This window comes from Lynx canadensis, chromosome B1 (assembly GCF_007474595.2).
Source record: "Lynx canadensis isolate LIC74 chromosome B1, mLynCan4.pri.v2, whole genome shotgun sequence".
NCBI classification, from domain to species: domain Eukaryota; kingdom Metazoa; phylum Chordata; class Mammalia; order Carnivora; family Felidae; genus Lynx; species Lynx canadensis.
The window spans coordinates 143,741,904-143,763,172 of NC_044306.2; the positions used below are offsets into that span (position 1 = coordinate 143,741,904).

At 44.8% G+C, this 21,269-nt stretch overlaps 1 protein-coding gene across 3 annotated transcripts in view; it reads right to left on the reverse strand.

Annotated features, from left to right (window-relative positions):
• The window catches only part of SHROOM3 (shroom family member 3), a 184,985-nt gene that overhangs the window by 70,779 nt on the left and 92,937 nt on the right, over positions 1-21,269 (reverse strand). The window contains exon 1 of one of the 3 annotated variants that reach the window (XM_032592965.1): positions 17,833-17,883. The exons of the other annotated variants lie outside the window; for them this stretch is intronic. The gene's annotated coding sequence lies outside the window, so the exon portion shown is untranslated. Of the gene's footprint in view, positions 1-17,832; positions 17,884-21,269 lie in introns of those variants that run through there. 3 annotated transcript variants of the gene reach the window in all.

Below are 21,269 nucleotides of genomic sequence, written 5' to 3' on the forward strand. Positions count from 1 at the left end.
CTCAGGTCATGGGATCGAGCTCCTCGTTGAGCTCTTTGAGGAGCCTGGTGACTGCTTGAGATTCTCTCTCTCTCTCTCTCTCTCTCTCTCTCTCTCTCACTCACTCACTCTCTCTCTCTTCCCTGTTCACACTCTAAAATTTCTTTTTAAAAATTTAAAAATAAAAAATAAATTAAAAAAATGCAAATGGGGCGCCTGGGTGGCGCAGTCGGTTAAGCGTCCGACTTCAGCCAGGTCACGATCTTGCGGTCCGTGAGTTCGAGCCCCGCGTCGGGCTCTGGGCTGATGGCTCAGAGCCTGGAGCCTGTTTCCGATTCTGTGTCTCCCTCTCTCTCTGCCCCTCCCCCGTTCATGCTCTGTCTCTCTCTGTCCCAAAAATAAATTAAAAAGTTGAAAAAAAAAAAATTTTTTTTTAAAAATAAATAAAAAAAAAAAATAAATAAAAAAAAAAATAAAAAAATGCAAATGGCTCATGTCACTTTCTAATAAAACCCTGTGTATCTACCCCCTGCACTTCAGATAGAATTCAAGTTCCTTAAGTTGGCTGTTGAGGCCCAAGTGACCTGGCTTCCAGTCCTCCCTTACACATCACCCACCTACTTCGCCCTGACCTCACAGGCCAGCCTTAAGCTCCCATCCCACCAACCTCTTCACCTTCACACATGCTGTTCCCACTGCCCGGAACAGTCTTCCTCCCAATTTCTTCACTTGGCTGGCTCCTCCTTAGCCTTCTGGTCCCAGGTCGAACATCACCCCATCTACTGCCAAAGTCTCTTTCCTGGCACCTGGTCTTTTCTTTCATGGCACTACTGGCCGCCTGTGATTATTCACTGGCACATGGTTTATTTTCTCTACTAAATGGCAAGCTCAGTGAGGTCTGGGCCCCTGGCTGGTCTGTCTCCAATTTTGTTTTTTTAAGCCACTACACACCTCGGGCCTAGCACATTGAGTGGTTCACAGTAGGCACATAATACAGATTTGTTGAATGGATCACAGGAGACTGTAAAAGGACTAGTTGGGATGCATCCAGAATGGAGCTCTCTGCCTGTCAACTCTTAAAGGTATTAAGTTCTTTACTGCACGTGTTTTGGGGAAGGTGGTTCTCTCTTCTTTCAGTTGCTTCCTCTACAAGACTGTCAGCCAATTTCTTTGAGAAAGCACAGTTTGGCCCTATTGGTCCATCTCATTAGCAGCAGGGTTTGTGGGGTGGGGAGGACCGGTGTTGAGGGACCTTGGCCGAGCCTTCCAAACAAACAGTTGGCACGGCCTGGTGCAGTTTCGCTGCCTGATGTTTTGAAGCAGCCAGAATGCTTTCTCAGATTAAGCAGACAGAAGTGCATTTATATAGGCCTGAGCCTGTCCTCAGAGCCCACTGGAGAAATTCCTGTGGACTTATGCTGGATGCCACTGTGTGCTCATTTTCATAATTTGCCTTATTAAAAGTCGTGTTCTTGGTTTCCTGTGTGTTTGTTTGTTTTGTCCTGTTCCATGTCCATCATGCGTGAAGCTGGCCTAATTACCAGGTCTCTCTCGGTAGCAGGTTTGAGGGTCATTACTAAAGGCTTCCCACACATTTCTCCTCTGTCTCCTGGAGGGGGTAAAAAGCCTGGACTCTTGGTTTCTCCAGTGTCTGGAAGAAGAGTGGAAGAATTGATGCCATTGGGAACAGATTTCTATTCTTAGCCTAATATAGCTGTTCTCCATTCTTGGATGATTGAGCCATTTATCAAAGTTTTCAGACATCCTCAGTGAACTGTCCTTTCTTTAAAAGCCCCCCGTTCCTTTTGGTTCCTATGTATTTAGACTTAGCCTTCTGGGTCAGAGTCCCTCCATTACTCTCTTTTTTTAATTTTATTTTTTGCTTTTAAAATCACTATTTACCCACCTAGGAAGCTCGCTCTGTATTCTCTCAGGCCTAAACCCTATCTGGTGCTCTCCATCATAGCGATGTCACTGATTTGTATTTAAAAACCTCTTCTTTCTGGGGCACCTGCTGTGGCTCAGTCGGTTAAGTGCCTGACTTTGGCTCAGGTCATGATCTCACAGTTTGTGAGTTCGAGACCGCATTGGGCTCTCTGTTAGCACAAGCCTGCTTCAGATCCTCTGTCCCCCCCTCTCTCTCTGCCCCTCCCCTGCTCGTTCTCTACCTCTCTCTCAAAATAAATAAACTTAAAAAAAAAACTTAAAAAAAAAAAAAAACAAACCTCTTCTTTCTGCTCATGCACCCTCATTTGGCAGCTTGCTCACTCCAGGAAGGCCACGCATAACCCTTCAGTCAGGCATTGTCGTGATCGGTAGGCCTCAGACCGTGTCCGTCTGTACCTCCTGCTCTTGCTGCTGCTTTTTCTCACTTCATATCCCTTGAAACCTCCCAATGGATCCACGTGTACAATTTGTACCACCGGCATTCAATGTATTTCTGATGATGTTTGAAACCATAGTAAGCTTAACCATATCTAGATCTCAGGTAATGACTTCTATGTTGACCTTGCACAAGGAATAGAAAAGGGTGGGTAGGGGAAAAAGCCAGATGACTGGCCAGATCTTTTCACCTACCTAATAAATATTTAATCACTTCAGATTTACCTTTGACTGTAATCCCTCCACCCACTGAAGCCTATGCACAGGCAGCCCAGAGCAAGTGCGTAAGAAAACCAAGGGCACTCATGCAAGGCCCTATAGTTAAATTGATGATATCTTTACCACTGGAGGAGTACAGTCCTCCCCTCAAATACTCAGAGCCTGACCTTAAATCAACTCTGATAAGTGGCAGGCTGTGTAATATGGATTAATGTGGATTCTGGAGCCAGCTGCTCACATTCTTATTTGGGCTCTATTACCTAATAGGTGTTCGACCTTTGGCAGATCACTTATAACCTCTTATGCCTCAGTTTCCTCTGCTACGAAACAGGATAATAATAGCACCTACACCAAAGGGTAGTTGTGAGGCTTAAACAAGTTGATATGCCTAAAGCACTTAGAACACAGCCTGGCAATAAATGTTAACTTAGAATAGAAACTTACATTTATTGGGCACATGGTATGTATCCGATACTGGACTTTAAAAACAGCTATTCAGTGAATTTTCTTATCATGTGAAACAGTGATGATCCTCATTACAGATAAAGAAAGCAAAATGAAATAAAACAAGTAGAAACGGGAATGGCTGAAGGCCACACCCTCTCCTCCATGTCACCCCTCGTTAAATGCCCCTGAGATCACTGGCTTTGAATACTCTTTTCCTTTTTTTTTTGTAATTTTTTTTTTTTTTTAATATTTACTTTTGACAAGGAGAGAGAGAGACACACACACAGCGAGAACAGGGGAGGGGCAGAGAGAGAGAGAGAGAGAGAGAAACACAGAATCAGAAGCAGGCTCCAGGCTCTGAGCTGTCAGCACAGAGCCCGAAGCGGGGCTCGAACCCACAAACCATGAGATCATGACTTGAGCCGAAGTTGGACACTCAACCGACTGAGCCACCCAGGCGCCCCTGAATACTCTTTTCTTAAGCATTGCCACATGTTAAGCCATGCATGCCTGGCATTTCTTCCACATCACCCTTTTGCTACTTATAGGAGACAAAAAGATATGCATGAAAACAAAAGACTAGCAAATATACCAGAATGTTACTACTGGGTGATTATAGATGATATTTTTCTTTTTCTGTATCTTGCAAATTGTTTACAATTAACAGTATAATTACCAGAAAAAGTAAATTAGCCTTATTTTTTTCCTAACTAAAATGAGTCTAAGAGTCTGGTTTCTCCATATTTTTAAAGGGAAATCTCAGTCAGGGAATGAAAGTGGATAGATCTCTCCTGGGAGGAAATCTGGGCAGTGGAAAGACTACACTCGTGGCAGGTTTACTTTGGGAGCTCTAGCAACCACTGAAAATCCTTGTTGGAGGAGGAAGCAGAATTTCTGGGAAGCTAGTATCAGTAGAGAAATGAACGCTTCCTGAGAAAATTCAGCCTCCATCTTTCTTTCCCAACACCCCCTCTCATGCATTCCCAAAGAACCATGCAAATCTCTACACTGAACTGTAATAATTCCTTACTTTATTCTCACCCATTATAGCTTAAAAGTACCTTCCATACATTATTCCTTTTGGCCTTCAAAATAATCCTACATAATAGAATGGGTACTATTCAGCCCCACTGAACAGATCTACGTTCACAGCCTCAGAGAGAGACACTAACTTGCCCTAGTGCAGGACTTGTAAGATACACAACTGGCATATGAAGCCACGGCCCCTAACTCCAACTCTCACCCTCTCTCATTTCATATTACTTTTGGATCCTACAGTCCTAAGAGTCCATTGATACAGGTGACAAACATTTAATACCAAGACTTCTTCAAAGGGAAAGCTTCTTTGGAAGAAAATAGAAAGCTACTGAAATCCAAACGGGACCCTCTCCAGCCCTAGCCTAAATGTCCCTAGATCTAGAGAGATGATGAGGTCAGATTTTGAAGGACTCCTCATCCTTACCTCTGCCGCCAAAACTGCATTCCTGTTTTTGACTCAGAACTTCCTAACACTGGTCATGCTGCTGAAAACACACAGCACGTGTTTCATGCCAAGACTCAGAGGCCACTTCTATACCCTGCCCAATCATCCAACCCCTCCATCAACAATCACTAAGGTCCACAATGGACCACACAATGGATTAGGCCCTGGGCTTGCAATGGCAGTTGAGTGGACCCCTCCTGTGAAATTACAAACTAATGGGAAGACAGGCAAGACAACTGTACAAATATACAATGACAAACCATGGAAAGCTCTAGAGAGAGAGTACATGAGACCACAAGAGTAGTCCACACTCAGCACACCTTCCTCTCCTTTCCATTCCCTCTCTTTCATTATCTATATATATGCTTGTTTCCCCTGGTCATATGCTTCAAGGAGGGCAGGTTATCAAAGCAATACTGCAGCAAGTAATGCTGCAATTACCCTATGGAGTGCTCCGAGCCAGGCCATAATCATTACCTGCACAGCCTAATGTAATCCTCACAACCAGTCTCTAAGGCAGGTACTTTTATGCTGTTACATCTCCACTTTCCAGATGAGGAAAAGGAAGCTCAGAGAAGCAGAGAAAATTGAACACGCTCTACTGGAACAAAAATTAAATCCAGATCTGGCTGATGACAAAGCCTGTGCTCCTCACCCCCATGCAACAGTCTTAGTTTCTCTTTTCTTCCTTGGCCAGGTAAGGTGCTCTTCTAAGAGATGACGCCCAATGAATATTTAATAAAACTATGCTCCGAGTGGACATTTGGCCAGCTTCCTGGTGGGCTCCCTGCAGTTGCCCACTCTGTCTCACGTGGATGGGCACTGCTGTCTTCCCGGAGGGAAGTTTTGTTGCTGATGCCCTACTTGGACCAGACAGGTATGTTTTTGGTCTCATGAGGCAGGTGGGGAGGGATGCACAGAATATAATGCAATCAGCCCCCAGAACCTCAGCTGACACAGCAAAGAACACAGGAAACAATCTTGACATCCTACATCATGGGAGGGTAAGGTTGGAGCCAAATACAAAATGTCCCAGTCCAAATTCCTATGGCTTCCCTCTCCCAGACCACAGTGCATGGCATAGTCCCAGCGATGACCACTAGGACAGTGTGTTAGAAAGGATCTACTTGAGGGGCACCTGGGTGGCTCAGTCGGTTAAGCATCCAACTTTGGCTCAGGTCACAAACTCACGGTTCGTGGGTTCGAGCCCCGCATCGAGCTCTGTGCTGACAGCTCGGAGACTGGAGCCTGCTTCTGATTCTGTGTCTCCCTTTCTCTCTCTGCCCCTCCCCTGCTCACACTCTGTCTCTGTTTCTCAAAAACAAAATAAATGTAAAAAAAAAAAAAATTAAGAAAGGATCCACTTGAGGTGAGAGGAGCAAGAGAGAGAGAATAAGCAGCAATGTGGTAGAAGTAACATAGGAAAACATTTGGTAACACTTCCTCCCTTCTTTCCACACATTAGGAAAAAGCAGTTGGGATGATTAAGCGGAACACCCAAAATGGCCATATGTGCACACACTAACATAGAGGGAGATAATACTGGACCGGCAGCCGGGAGACCTGCACTGGGTTAGGACAGGTGAGCTATAGGGTTTCTTCTACCTGTAATGGTCTATGAACCGAGGTGAGAAAAAAAAGGGCATAAGTAACAATCCTGAGTGAGAAAACACAATTTCTGAGTACCTTCATCCATTAAGTGATGAGTGCTTTCTACATGCAGGTTCCAAGCTAGAATCTGTGTGGAATAAAAGACAATTTCTGATCTCCAGTCTCGCTGAAGACACATACACACACGATTTGGATCAGATTGACCTGGGTTGCATCTGAGCTCGGCCAGTCCCTGGCCATGATTCTGACCCTCAGGACCTCATGTATAAAAAAGGGGACAGAGTATTATCTGCCTTGTGGCAAGGCTGTGAGATCCAGGGAGACTGGCTCGTGGGAACCACTACCAGACACAGCCACGATCACATGATCACAGTGGTCTACGTGAGAGAGACGAACAGGATAAGTCATCAAGGGGTGTGACCGCATGGTTGGTATAATGACAGGCTCTTTAATTCCTCAAAACAGGAAAACTGCAAATGTCCAAAGCATTTAGGGAGGGATATAAATATTTAACTCCAGGGTGGAGGATTTTTTGCACATAATTAGCAAGAAATATGGAGCATGAGGAAGGCCCCTTGGGAAGGGACGAACACAGAGGACCTAGCAGCTGGTATGAAAGAAATAGTTCCTCAAGCACAAGGATGACAGAATTAGCCTAAGGAGCTCTTCCAGGGGCCTCCTCTCATCAGAGGAGCCCCAGGCACCGGACAGAAATGGCACTTCAGGGAATGTATGTGCATGGATATGTTAAAAACATGACTTTGGGCCCAGGGTGGTTTTGTTTTTTTTTTGTTTTTTTTTTGAGTCCCTGGAGTCCTCCCACATCAGGCTCGGAGCGAGACATCCCTCCCCTCCTCCTGGCTCTGGAAGGTTCCTGGGGTTGCAATGTAGTCAGTGGGAGCCAGGGTTTCACTCTCCATCTACATGCAAACTAAGTCACTCCTGTCCTAAACCTGCCTAGAGAAGAGGGGTGGACCTTAAAACTGGAAATGGAGACCGTCATTCATTGAGAGAAAATAGGTCCCTTGCTCAATTTAGCATCAGCTGAGGAATCTTAGAAAAAATGAACTCACCCCCTTGTTTGTGAGGAAGGCCTAATCCTCACTTTGCCCAAGAGGATTATTGGGTGTTAGAAGGAAGCTTGCATGCACTTTTTTTAAGCTCGTGCCAACTGCATTTGTGTCCACAGTATCCAAGATTCGTTCTGCTGTTTAGGGGAGATAATAGACATTCCAGGCTATTTTAATGCCTCTGAATCACAAACCTGAATGTTTCCAACCTTTGCTATCACCCAATGCAGGACACTGTCTCCCAAGCTTTCCCACAGCTGTTGCTTTATATTCTTGGGAAGCAAGTCTGAATGGAAGCCAAGGTACCAAGGTATAGACAATTTGTGGAAAAGTAATCATTTGCCATTTACAATATACCTTTCCAAGGTGTTTGTCACTATGGTCAACAGGCTGAGTTTCAACTTAGCCCCATCATTTTTCCTTTCCTTTGGTTACTATAGGATTGATGTAATACAGTCTAGAAATTTTATTTCTTTTAAATCCTGTATGTCCCTACTCACTCCAACACTGTCCTATCCTCTTCAGGGGAATTCTGGACCCACGAACATATGTCACACAAGAGTGGGACTGACCTGACAAAATCTGTCTTGAGTTTAGCATAGCATTCTCAAAACATCATTTAAAAATATTACAAATTGGCACCTGTGTTAGGCTTTATAATTTAGAAAGTATTTTTACATGACAAATTTAATTCTTATAACAACCCCGTGAGACATGGCCCCCTTTCACAGAAGTGAAAACTGAGGCACAGGTAATTTTTTTAAATGTCTATCTTGAGAGAAAGAGAGAGAGCACACACATGCACATGAGCAGGGGAGGGGCAGAGTGAGAGGGAGTAACAGAATCCCAAGCAGGTTCTGTGCTGTTGGCCACAGAGCCAGACATGAGGCTCATTCCTACAAACCATGATATCATGACCTGAGCTGAGATCATGAGTCAGATGCTTAACTGACTGAGCCACCCAGGCACCCTGAGGCACAGGTAGTTTAAATAAGGCACACCTCATTTTATTGTGCTTCACAGACATTGTGTTTTTTTTTTACAAAACAAAGGTTTGTGGCAACCCTGCATTGAGCAAGCCTATTAGCAGCATTTTTCCAACAGCATTTGCTCACTTCCTGTCTCTGTGGCACATTTTGGTAATTCTTGCCAACATTTCAAACTTTTTCAGTATTATAACATTTGTTACGGTAATCTGTGATCAGTGATTACAACTTGCTGAAAGGTCAGATGATGGTTAGGATTTTTGGCAATTTTTTTTTTTTTAAGTAAAGGATATACACTGGGTTTTTTTTTTTAGACATGATGTTATTGCCCACTTAAAAGACTACAGCGTAGGATAAACCTAAGTTTATACGCATTGGGAAACCAAAAAGGTCATCTGACTCACTTTCTGGCAGTGGTCTGGAGGTGAACCTGCAGTATCTGAGGTATGCTTTTAAGTTGCTTGAGATCACAAAGAAAGTGGTAAAGCCAGGACCCAACAGATTATAAGGCTCCAAAGCGTGGCCTTAACCACCTTTTATAACAGTCATGTCGCCTACAGCTCAGTTAGATTATCTGCAGGCTGATGGGTCTCTAGAAAACAGGGTAGCCTTGCCCTAGGAAGAGCATAACAATTCATCCAGTATGGTCTTCCTCGGAAGTGACGATTTCTGGTGGTTTCTAACTGGTAACTACCTTTCCTTCCCTTCACTATCAAGGCTGTTTAATTTCCACCTGTAGTTACAAGTTCTATCTTGACTCTGAGGCCAGCTGGACTCCAAAGGAGAATCTCAGGAGAGAGCTTCAAGACAAATTCTGAGCTTCAAGTACATTCTCATCTTGAGCCTCAAGTCCCTGGGCTACACCCCAGTTTCCAGTGCCTGCCTGATCTTCCAAGCTGGATGGAAACCTGTTTTTAAAAATTTTTTTTTTTTTATTTTGAGAGAGAGTGAGCACGCAAGCAGGGGAGGGGCAGAGGTTCACAGCAGGGCTGTGAAGCCTGATTCGAGGTTTGATCCCATGGCCCTGGGATCATGACCTGAGCTGAAATCAAGAGCCAGATGTTCAACTGACTAAGCCACCCAGGTGCCCTAGAAATTTGCTTTTGACACCAATTCCTTCAAGAACACAGTCTGGACTTACTATTGTTGACTAAGCCATAAACAGATGGTATTGGGAACAAAAGCCAAAGGGAGACAGGGAAGTGAGGGGTCGTTTTTATCTGACTGGGCAGAGCAGGTCCTTCCCCTCTCCACCTGGCACTAACACACAGAAGGAGATGGCATCAGGCTGGAGTTTGGCAGGTCGTGGATGGGGCAGCCAGGCCAGCCCAGGGCAAGAAACACCCTGTATATCACCCCTCATCTCCCCTCCCACTGCAACCCCAACTTGCCAAGCCTGGAAAAGGTACAGCACCCATGACAAAGGGAAGGTACTGGACTGTGACCCCACGTCACGAACCCACGGATAGAAGGGTGGCCTCCGCCCAGCCAGACCTGGCTCAGTAGGGAAGGCGGCCTTTTCTCACTAGCATTCCAGCTGCTAGCGGTGAAGAGGTAACCATGGGAACCGACACAAAGGGCTTAAAGTTGAGGGGCAGAGGCTGGAAGCAACGGTGAAGAAGCAAAGAGGGACTTCAAGAGACAGCCCTGCAACTCTCCTCACGTTAGCCATGCACATCTATTGTGAGTCACACTCAAAGACAAGTGGAACTTGCACACGGCACAGCAGGCTTGAAGGGTCAGGGACAGCCAGAGAGCAAAGATCCTTGCAGGTTCTTCCTCCAGATTGCTTCTCTCCCCTTCAGAGAGCAGAAACCTCAGGGTTTCATCTGCCAGGAGTGTTGCAGATGGGTGGGTGGACACAACTGGTACACAATAGCCTTCAAATACAAGGCTGCAAGCAACACTTCCTAATGGGAGTCCTCCTCACACCCCCAGCTTCAGCCCACTGCTTTCAGGGGGACTTCCAGCATGTGCTGGGGAACCTCTCTGGAGGGTCCGTAAGTAGACTTGGCACCATTTGGGTAGTTGAGGAAAAAGTCCTGAGATTCTGGCTGTTTAGCTGCACTGCAAAGGAGAGGCTTGGATGTTGAGAACACTAACACAGAGCACCTTGTACAACAACGGGGACTTGCAGAAGCAGGAGGCTACTCCAGTGCAAAGGCTCTTATCTACACAGGAAATCAGATCTATAATTTCTGTAACTACATTTCTCCCCTAGACCTCCACACATTAAAAAAATTAAAAAATAATAAAATAATGTTTATTCTTGAGAGAGACAGAGTGTGAGCAGGGAAGGGGCAGAGAGAGAAGGAGACACAGAATCTGAAGCAGGCTCAGAGCTGTCAGCACAGAGCCCGACGTGAGGCTCGAACTCACAAACTGTGAGATCATGACCTGAGCCAAAGTTGGAAGCTTCACCGACTGAGCCACCCAGGCGCTCCACCACACATTATTTTAATTGGCCAATGTAACTCTTTTTTTTTTTTTTTTAATTTTTTTTTTCAACGTTTTATTTATTTTTGGGACAGAGAGAGACAGAGCATGAACGGGGGAGGGGCAGAGAGAGAGGGAGACACAGAATCGGAAACAGGCTCCAGGCTCTAAGCCATCAGCCCAGAGCCTGACGCGGAGCTCGAACTCACGGACCGCGAGATCGTGACCTGGCTGAAGTCGGACGCCTAACTGACTGCGCCACCCAGGCGCCCCGGCCAATGTAACTCTTAAGTCTTCATTAAATCAGTAGGGTTCTCAACCTGCACTTGGCTTTCATTTTTTTAAATTTTTTTTTTTTAACATTTATTTATTTTTGAGACAGAGAGAGACAGAGCATGAACGGGGGAGGGTCAGAGAGAGAGAGAGAGACACAGAATCTGAAACAGGCTCAGAGCTGTCAGCACAGAGCCCGACGTGAGGCTCGAACTCACGAACTGTGAGATCATGACCTGAGCCAAAGTTGGAAGCTTCACCGACTGAGCCACCCAGGCGCTCCACCACACATTATTTTAATTGGCCAATGTAACTCTTAAGTCTTCATTAAATCAGTAGGGTTCTCAACCTGCACTTGGTTTTCATTTAAAAAAAAATTTTTTTTAACGTTTATTTATTTTTGAGACAGAGAGAGACAGAGCATGAACGGGGGAGGGTCAGAGAGAGAGAGAGACACAGAATCTGAAACAGGCTCCAGGCTCTGAGCGGTCAGCACAGAGCCCGACACGGGGCTCGAACTCACGGAGTGTGAGATCGTGACCTGAGCCGAAGTCGGCCACTTAACCGACTGAGCCACCCAGGCGCCCCTTGGCTTTCATTTTTTTAAAGTTCTAGCTCAGGTTCTTCTGCATGTATTGAGGAAATGCCAATGGAAATAGGGAATACCAACATCCCAGGTCAGTTTACTTTTCCTCTTACTATGACAGGGCTCTAGAGACCATCTTTCACCTGGCCTTCCCTCTTGGACCAAGGTAATCTATGTCAATCCTTGCAAGGGCTTCACACAGCCTAGACCAAATCCTAACAGGTGGCCTAGTTCTCCGTATGTCTTTATTCCCAAATTGATTTTTTTTAAAGCTTATTTATTTTGAGAGAGAGAGAGAGCATGCGTGAGCACAAGCAGGGGAGGGGCAGAGAGAGGGAGAAAGAATTCCAAGCAGGCTCCACACTGTCAGTGCAGAGCCTTATGCAGGGCTCAAACTCAAGAACAGTGAGATCATGACCTGAGCCAAAATCAAGAGTCAGACTCTTAACTGAGAGACCCTGGTGCCTCTCCCAAACTGACTTCTTAGTCGGAGCCATTGGGGTGGTAGGAGGGTGAAGGACAGGGTCAGAGAGTGTCACTGACAGGCAGAGTTTTGAGAGTCTGGGGAAAGAATCTGAAGTGTTCATTAGCACCCCCCTGCCCCCCATCCCTTGGTCAACTAATTCCTCATCACCCGTGTTCACTTGTGTGCCATCCATAATGGTGGCACCAGTGCCACTTATTGGTGTTACTTTCTCCCTGTAGTAATTAAATCTTAAAAATAATTTTACCTAAAAGGGAAAAGCGACTGACCTCCATTCCGAGACTCCTCAGTAGAGGAGCAGGATCTTGTGGAGCTTCAACCCTGGCACCATCACGCCCTCAGCAAGCTGTTTAATCTCTTTGTGTTTGGGTTTCCTCACCTCTAAAGGGGGAGAACAATGCCTACCTCACAGGAGTGTGAAGAAGATAGAAGACTTTCAGGTAGTGCTCCACTCTTAGCAAGTACTCAATCAATTTCAGAAATTAACACCCACCAAGGTGCCAGGCTATTTACTTTTACATGTACTTTGTCATTGAATTGTTAGAACTGCCTGAATCTGATACTATTGACACCTCTTTCAAGGTATTATCATCACAGTTCTGCAGATGAGGAAACTAAGGCTTAAACAATTAGGAACTTGCCCTAAACCACTAGCAGATAGCAGAGCTCAGATTCAGACGTAGGGTGCTCTGTCTCCACAGTCTTAGGACCTTTTCACTACACTGCCTTTTTACACAAGAATATCTTGTTATTCTTATTTTTAGGAAGATAAAAAGAGAAAACCTTAGGAAAAAACTCTGGTGTTTAATGGGGGTAGGAATGGGGAGGGGACAGGATTTAAACTTCCTCAAGCAAGAGGCTTTATAAAACAAACAAACAAAAAACAAGACTAGCCTAAGACGGAGCCCTTTGCTCTGAAAAAAATTCCCAGAAAAATGGATACACATTCACACTTAAGAGTCGGGGCATCGGGGCGCCTGGGTGGCTCAGTCGGTTGAGCGTCCGACTTCAGCTCAGGTCACGATCTCACGGTCCATGAGTTCGAGCCCCGCGTCGGGCTCTGGGCTGATGGCTCAGAGCCTGGAGCCTGCTTCCGATTCTGTGTCTCCCTCTCTCTCTGCCCCTGCCCCGTTCATGCTCTGTCTCTCTCTGTCTCAAAAATAAATAAAAAAAAAAAAAAAAACATTAAAAAAAAAAAAAAAGAGTCGGGGCATCTATGAACCCTTGAGTGTGAAATGTCTTATCAGTCATGATTGAATTCCCAGGGCTAATATGTTCTCAGTAAATGCATGATAAATGTTTACTGAATGAATACCAACCCAACAACAAAATGCCTCTGCCGGAGTTGGCAAAGCACAGAACATCTTTCTCAAACACTTTGTTGAACTGAAATAATTAAAGCTTAATAGATTAAATAAACTATTATCATATTGACCACTCCAAGGTATTTTACTGAAAATTGAAGTTATATAGTCTGTCTCTTTCAAAAGAAGCACAGGGATGCCTGGGTGGCTCAGTTGGTTAAGCGTCCAACTAGGGCTCAGGTCATGATCTCACAGTTCGTGAGTTCGAGCCTCACGTCGGGCTCTGTGCTGACAGCTCAGAGCCTGGAGCCTGCTTCAGATTCTGTGTCTCCTTCTCTCTCTGCCCCTTCCCTGCTCACACTCTGTCTCTCTCAAAAATAAACATCAGAATAACATTTTAAAATAAAATAAAAAGCAGCACAGTATCAGTTTGATACAGAGTTCAAGCCTTTCATTGCCCCCTCCCCCCACATCTTTAGAAAGACATGTAAAATGTAACCTTTTCACCTGGATTCCCAGAGGAAGCTATGAACCTAGTCTGGGAGTTCAGCTTCAACAAATTTCATAAAATCAGTCCTTTAACACAGAGGGGTTTGCCTAGTAGGTATTTCCTCTCCAGGGTTCACCTCTGGTGGCAAAGAAAAGCCACACTGGTACTCTGAACAAGTAAGGTTGTAGGCAAGAACTTTAAATTCCCCATAACCTCAAAAACAGAACTCATTAAAAAAAAAAAAAAAAAGATACATAGAATGCTAAGGATATCAGTTAATAGGTTACAGGATCCTTGATAATCTTAAATGAGATGGCTTTTACAAAAAGTACAAATAATTTTATATGCACCAATACCACATTTATATTTATCACAGCGCATGGGATTATTAGCTGACATTTACTGAGCCCTCGCTAAGCTAAATACTTTCATTAACTCAATCCACACAACAACTCTATGAAGAAGCTTCATTATTGTCCAAAGCTTTCAGATTCAGAGGCATTTAATAATTTGCTCAAGGCAATATATACCTAGAGGCAGAGATGGGATGTGTACTCCATCTGGTCTATCTCCAGAATCTAGGTTTTTCTTCTCCTGATTGAACTAATGTTTTGCATACAGTAAAATGTGTAAGTCCTTAAGTGTTCAATTTGACGGAGCTTGAAAATTGTGTAGATCTATGCAACCATCTCTCGAAACAAGACCTAGAACCTTTCCATTGCTCCAGAGAGGTTCTTCTTACCTCTTTCCAGTCACTCTCTCCACCCCTCAAGAGGCAGCCACTAACACCTGCCACCATAGATTAGTTTTGTCTGTTCTTGTTCTTCATAAATAGAATTGCTTTTGTATTCTCTTGTCTGTTTTTTTTTTTTTTTTTTAGATTTATTCATTTTTGAGAGTACGGGGAAGAAGGGGCACAGAGAGAGGAGGGCAGAGGCTCTGAAGCAGGCTCTGCACTGACAGCAGTGAGCCCTAGGTAGGGCTCAAACCCACGAACCGTGAAATCATGACCTGAGCCAAGGTCAGATGCTCAATCGACTGAGCCACCCAGATGCCCCACCTGTGACTGGCTTCTTTAACATAATGGTTCTGAGATTCATCCAGCTGGTTGTATATATCAGGAGTTCATTCTTTTTGATTGCTGAGAAGTAGGTCATTGTATGGATGTACCACAGTGTATCCATTCTCTTAGTGGACACAGGGTTGTCTCCAGCTGTTGGCAATTATTAATAAAGTTGCTATGAACATTCTGTACAAGACTTTTTGTGGACATTTGTTTTCATCTATCTTGGGTAAATAGCTAGGCATGGAAATGTTGGGTCATAGGGTTGGGATATGTTTAACTTACAATAAACCTAAGTTCTTAACCCCTATCCTCCCTCACAATGGCATTAGCTTATGAACATCTGATTTCTCCTCTTACAGGACAAGAACCCAGAGGGCAAAGAACCCATCTCCATTTCCAGGGCTGCCTCCCACATAGTAAATGTTTGCTGAACAAATGAAAGACCATTGTTACACTCCTGTTCCTTCTTTGGGCGTTACTATAGCATAAGAAAACATGCTTGGCATGCATGGAGAAATATGACAAGCTGGCGGGTGTGGAGGGGAGGCACTGCTCATTCAAGCAAAGTGAAAAACCGCCCAGCCAGGAGACTCTTGACTTCCCCATTTTCCTCTTGAGGTGACCTTTCCTAGAAAGTGAACCCCTCCCAGTGATCCTGGGGGGAGAAAGCGTGGTGGCTGCTCCTGATCCAGTGACGTGACAGAAAGGGAGGAAGGTGTCGCTGCAATTGAGGTCACACAGTGGTTAGAATTACAGGATACTTCTGTCAAACGGGAGAGGAGAGGAAGCAGCAACCCATGAAATCCTGACCTTCTGAAAGAAACCACAAACCAGCAGCACTGCTGGCCCAGGGGAACAGCCTCCAACAGAAGTTACAGGAATACGTGGTCTGGACAAAAGCGCTACACAAGAACACATTTTGAGGAATAAAGTAAAACGTAATGTTGACGTAAAGATGTCATCAGATTTAACATACAAAATAGGAATCCTGAAGAGAAAGTTGGATCCAGAGTGAAGAGAGCTCCCAAGGACACCATCTTTAGTTGAGAGTTTTAGGACACATGTACCCCTCCCCCACCTTTCAGGCAGAACTTTTAATTCCTGTGAATCAACCCATTCATTTACTTCAAACCACACAACTTATGCTGTATTCAACTTCTGTAACTTCCTAGACAGCAATTAAATCATTGCTGATTTTTGTATCCATCAACAGAAAAGAATTGGCAAGTCCTAGGAGTAATTATAAATCTTCCTTATCAAAGGAGGATTTTCATTTTATGTAAATGCAAACAGGGCTTCACCTCTTACTGGACTCAGGTGCTTTGGGGGTGGGGGATCTTTATACTCTTTGGTCCCAGGTTATTGAAGGCTGAAATATAATTAGAATTCCTCGATTTGGGGTTTGGAGATGTGACCCAGTCTTCCTTTATCCAGACAGTACCGCACTGAAGGCAGATGGATGTTTATCCTATTCTTAAAACCGCCAGGGAATTAAATTCTCTACAACATCCCTTGGTAACCTTCTCCAGGGTTTTATCAAGCATACAGTGAAGAAGTTCTGATGTAGAAACCAATAAAAATATTAACTCTACCAGCCTAGCTACAAGCACTGGTAAGGGATATGTGTTTGGGCACTTTGCCTTAATGGTAGAGATGTATTTACAAAACAGGCTATACAAACAGAAACCATTTGTCAGGAGCAGATGTGGGAAGCTGATTCAAGAGAAATTGCCACAATAAATTCTGCTCCATGAACTCTGTGAAGAAGTTATTGTTGGTTACAACCTTTTTTAAAGTACAAGGTTATTTCCTGGTCATTTCCTAGTTTTAGTTCCTAAACCAGATTTGTGAGAAATTAAAAAAATGTCTGCAAAGTTTTCAAATGACTAAGCTTTTATGAAACACAAGCCTTAACCTACAATATAAACATTGTTGTGAATAACCGTTTACTTCTTTTTCAGTTCTGTATGATCCACCTTTTCTGCAATGACCATGTAATACTTTCACAATCAGGAAAAAAAAAAGATTTTAAAAGACAAAAATAACCATCGAAATTAATTAAAATGGAAACCAACTTCTGGTGAAATCATTTGGGGGTGGGATTTAGCTATACGTCTAACACGCCTTTGATAACTAGTCCTTAAATATTAAATAACTAGAAACAGAAAACGCACAGAACAATCTTTAGAAGCCTCTGTGCTAATCTCTCCATGGAGATTATACGCATGTGGGTGCTCGTTCACTCCCAGCCCAAAAGCCTCCCTGCACAGAAGTTCACTACACCACTATGATTAAAAAAAAAAAAAAAAAAAAAGTAATACATCGCAGAGAAAGAGACAAACATCCCCCCCCCCCCCCCACCCCCATGCTCCCAGTATTGAAATTTTTTAAGCTTTCCCTTCGGCAAAGCACTTTTATCCCTCTGGCAATTCAGAGTAGAGCGTGTGTCAGGTATAATTTAATTCCTTGATTTAATTTCTGCTACAGACCGGAGAACACACCTTTTTAAAAACTGCCTTAAGATCTGGAACAAGTCGGGGGCGGGGGGTGCTCCTCAAAGCACATTTGAGACCTTTCCTACAGAAACCAATCCAGTAAAATTACGAAAGAGAAGTCTTTCTAAACCCAGTAGGGGCCCTTGTGCGGAGCGATTTATCAAAATTAAAATATTTCACAGATCATTTCTTCTGAAAAGTTTTCACGCTGTCAATAATCTGCAATTATTTTCCTCTTGGAGTGGCAGTTCCTGCCTCCATTAAAAAAAAAAAAAAAAAAAAAGCCAAGGCCCAGGAGTGTCAGGAGACCTTTGGAGAGCGCCGCCCCCCTCCCCCCACCTGGCCAGCCCCGGGACCCATCCCCACAGAAAGGGTTTTTCCACAGTCGCCGAAGGGACTGAAATAGACACCCTTTAGAAAGCAGACGGCGGGGCACGCCCGCCCCCTCCTTCAAAGACAGCAGTGCGCCCCGGCCGCACCCACCGCCGGCCAGGGGGAGCGGACCCGAGCCCAGCACTCACCATCGCCGCTCGCGGGTGCGCCGCCGCCTCCCGGGCGGTACAGGACTCCAGGCCGACGCCAAGTTCAAACCTCGCCGCCGCTCCAAGCAGGCGGCGCAGGGCATCGCCGGGGGTTTCGGCCGCGCTCAACAATGGGCGGCTCGGCCGCGCCCTGCGCCGCCGCGCCCCGGCTACTGCAGCTGCGGCGCGGCGAGCCCGGGGCGCGCGGCTCCAGGGGCCGAATCTCGGCGCGGGGGACCCGGGGGCGGGGGGTGCGGGGGCGCCCGACGACCACGCCTCCGGGCCTCTGGGGCCGCGCCGGAGGGGCCGCGCTCGCTCCGCGCTCGCCACCAGGTAATCCCACAGGAAGCCTCCCGGATTGGCCCGGGCGCTCAAGACAGGATTTGCATTTCAATGGCAGAAAAGGCTCCCCAAGGTTTGAAAACGGATTCCGGGATGGAAGAGTCAGGCTGCCCTCGCCCCTCCGCGGGCTACGTCCTCTGGTCCTCGTGGTATTAAGGGGACCGACACACATGCTCCCCGTGTCTCCTTTCTCAGCTCACCCTCAGAAAGGTGGCTTACCTCCCCCCACCCCGCCCCATTTTGAAATGAGAAGGAATCCGAGAGCAAAATACCAACTTTAAGAAGCCCGCGCTCGCTTTTCAGGGGCCATACAGTTAGTAATTGATCAAATGAAGCATGAATGAAGCAAGGTAAAAAGTTCACAGCTTGGAAGGAAAAAAAAAAAAGCTCACATTACAAGGAAAATAACCATCCTTTTTCTTCGTATGTCCTCTTCAGTAGAAGTCAACCGGAGAGATCCAGGTTGTTGCCGACCGGCTAATGCTGTTGAAACCTCCCTTCCCAGTCCCTTTTTGTTTCCATGAGCATCATCTCTACATGAGAGACAGGTGATTATTCCAGTAGTTATGGCTGTTATCTATCGGGAGCTTGGATTCAGCTTTGCAAACTCTTGGGTTTTAGACAATATACACATTTGCATTTGTTTTGCTTTTATGATACAAGTGCCCAGTTGATAGTCGTAAGGAAGGTGGGGTGTTTAGTTTCATCTTTCTTCAAAGGCTCTTCCAGCCTCTTTCAATGGAGATAAGAGTTTTTTCTTAGAGCACCTTTCTTAATTGCTTTCACATGTTATCGTCAGAGATTAAGAAAAAGGTCTGAAATTGGTTTTATTTCTTCTCACTCAAGCAGAATCCCTGTTGTTAAAATTTCAGGTTCTATATTTAAGGCAGTAAATATATAGATACAGACACAGAGAAGAGAATGCCTAATTAAGTAGGAACTAGAAGCCTCGGTTCCAGGAGGGTTGATACCATTTGTCTTTACTTGGCTGTATTCTTTGTTATTAGAAGCATTAGCTACCACAGCAACCACTGAATAAACCTCTTTACTGAAATCTTTATGGACAGGCTTCCTTCCCACTTCCAAAAAGGTATTATCCCCCTTAAAACTGGATTTTGTCTTCAAAATGATATTACAAACATGCACAAACACATCCACACCTATCATGCAGTCAACAGGGTACACATATACACTGTTGCTAAGTGTTGGAAGCAGGAAGGCTAATGTGTGCCTGCCCTGTGTGTAATGTCCTGTGGAAATCTAGTTTAGGGTGAAGGTGATGTTCACAGCTTAAGCTTTAAATAAGTGACCAGCCCTTCAGTATAGACAGCACATTGCGTCTGCCACCATGTTGAGGAAATAGCAAGTATTAGCTAGAAGACTCAGCCAGGAGCTCTGCGGGAAGAACAGATAAGACCTGTGGCTTCTTTATCTTGTTTTCTCAGTGCTCAGGGTCAGGTGAAATCTCATGAGTGTGGAAAGATCCCTCTATTCTTATATGAAATATCACTTTAAATTGGTGATTAAAGCCATACTTTGGGTCCAAATCTTACCTCCCATGCAGCCTGTATTATATCAGTGAAATCCATCACTATGGTGAGAGACCCTGGGCTTCCATTGTACAGTTGTATCTGTAACTCAGAGGCATTGTCAGATATTTGTAGATGAAAGGAAAACAACCTATCTCATGGGATCAAAGCTGAGACTGGAAATGAAGAAATCTCTGCAGCAATACAAAATTATGCTAACGTCTCTCTGCACAAGCTAGAGGTAAGTTCCCTCACCTGGCGCCTCACCTGGAGTTCCCTCTCAGTGCTCCTGCAGAATGATCCATCCCTTCCTTCACAAAGCATAACTTGTAAACGACCATGAAACAGTTACACATGTCAAGTATATGTATGGGTAAACTCTAAGACAACTATTAAAGATGGCCTCTGTAAAGTCATGCTGTCTTTTCGTTCCTATTAAGACTGTAATCAGGAATCATACTTTCACACTAGAATCCAAAGCATTTTTTGTAACCCTAGGATTAGGGTCTCAAGCAAAGGCCTTTATGAAACCTGGCTGTCACCTGCAAAGCTACTTAGAATCTTACAGAGGTCAGAACCCAAGGAAAAGATAGGATAGGCCTAGGTAGGTAAAAGTTCACTCATTATGTGTGCCACTACAATTTTTGTTAGTATGGCACCCAACTGCCATGTGCATAGCTTAGGGGGTCAGATCTGGGATCCTGCATCAAACCTGCATAGGTCTAAATGGAAGCCAAAAGGAAGAACAGAACAAAATTAGCAGATGAGACTGGAAGGGATTGCTTCATGGACATGTAAGAGACAAAGGACATTTTCAATGTTATGGGGGGGGGTCACTGGTTAAGTAACAGTCACTCATGTCAGCAGCCTCAGGTCACTAAGGAGACAAGGATGGACAGCATTCTCCTGGGAAAGTCTTGATTGAAAGATTAGAATTGCCTCCTGGAAATTGGAAGCAACATAAGTGTTCATACCGACAATGGTTAATTCTGAAGCATATAATGCAGCATTTACAAGAGGTAGACCTATATGTAGTATCCAGAGATTTCCATGTAGTTAAATGACAAAGCTATATACACAGTATATACAACATTTATCATGCTTTACAAAAGTCTAGAAAAACATCTGAAAGTGAATACTAAACTATTTCTAGAGTGGGGGCAGGGGATAAATATAAATGTACCTTTAAAAAATTTTTATTTATTTATGTAAAGGTTTTTTTAAATTTTATTTTTGAGAGAGAGAGAGAGAGGCAGAGCATGAGCGGGGGAGGGGAAGAGAGAGAAGCAGGCTCTAGGCTCTGAGCTGTCATCACATAGCCCAATGTGGGGCTCGAACTCACAAACTGCAAGTCATGACCTGAGCTGAAGTCAGATGCTTAGCCGACAAGCCACCCAGTTGCCCCTAAAGCTTACTTATTTATTGTGTGAGAGAGAGGGGGGTGTTGGGGAGGAGAGGGGGAGGGGCAGAGAGCGAGGGAGAGAGAAAGAATCCTGAGCAGGTTTCCCCTGTCACCACACAGCCCCACACAGGGCTCAATCCCACGGACTGTGAGATCAAGAGTTT